Source organism: Sinocyclocheilus rhinocerous, unplaced genomic scaffold (assembly GCF_001515625.1).
Source record: "Sinocyclocheilus rhinocerous isolate Xijiao unplaced genomic scaffold, SAMN03320098_v1.1 scaffold2051, whole genome shotgun sequence".
NCBI lineage: Eukaryota > Metazoa > Chordata > Actinopteri > Cypriniformes > Cyprinidae > Sinocyclocheilus > Sinocyclocheilus rhinocerous.
Genome location: NW_015662256.1, coordinates 123,390 through 124,095, shown reverse-complemented (window position 1 = coordinate 124,095; position 706 = coordinate 123,390). Strand labels below are relative to the sequence as shown.

Sequence of the window (706 nt, the reverse complement as noted above, 5' to 3'; positions counted from 1 at the left end):
AAAATTACAACCTGCACATTAAACAACCGAAAGCAGAAAATAAACCTAAAAAGCACGTGACGCATTCATCACGAACACGCGTCATACCAGAGGTCATACCCATAAGCGCCCTCGGTGATCCGGAAGCTGTTGGTTCGTCTGTCGGAGGTTCGGGTGTCAAACACAAGGTTAGACGAAATATTTCTTAATCGTGTTTGATTCGCATGAAAATGAGAATATAATTGTTACATATGTATATACACTCTCGTAGCACGCGCGCTTTAGTCGCATGAGGTGTAATCAAATGAGTGCATATCGATTCGCTCATCACACTGATAATCAGGGCTTTACTGTAACTACAGTACTTTAATAAGTATCATTATGCTGAATGCCTGCCATGATCATGTACTATATTATTGACTCAGTGCTGCACAGTACTATGGTAATACTACGGTAACATCTGGAAGAGCCCAGTTTGACCTTGCTGAGTTCGGCTCTGGTTTGATGTTTTTGTTCACGTCATATATATATATATATATGTGTATATGTATATGTGTGTGTATATGTATATATGTGCATATATATGCATATATATGTGTATATGCATATATATGTGTGTATGTGCATATATATGTGTGTATGTGCATATATATGTGTGTATGTGCATATATATGTGTGTATGTGCATATATATGTGTGTATGTGCGTATGTATGTATGTGTGTGTGT

At 37.3% G+C, this 706-nt stretch overlaps 1 protein-coding gene across 1 annotated transcript in view; it reads left to right on the top strand.

The window, feature by feature from the left end:
- The first annotated feature begins 81 nt into the window (after positions 1-81).
- Positions 82-706, top strand: part of atp5pf (ATP synthase peripheral stalk subunit F6) — a 3,345-nt gene continuing 2,720 nt past the window's right edge. The window contains exon 1 of the mRNA XM_016538052.1: positions 82-167. The gene's annotated coding sequence lies outside the window, so the exon portion shown is untranslated. The remainder of the gene's footprint in view (positions 168-706) is intronic.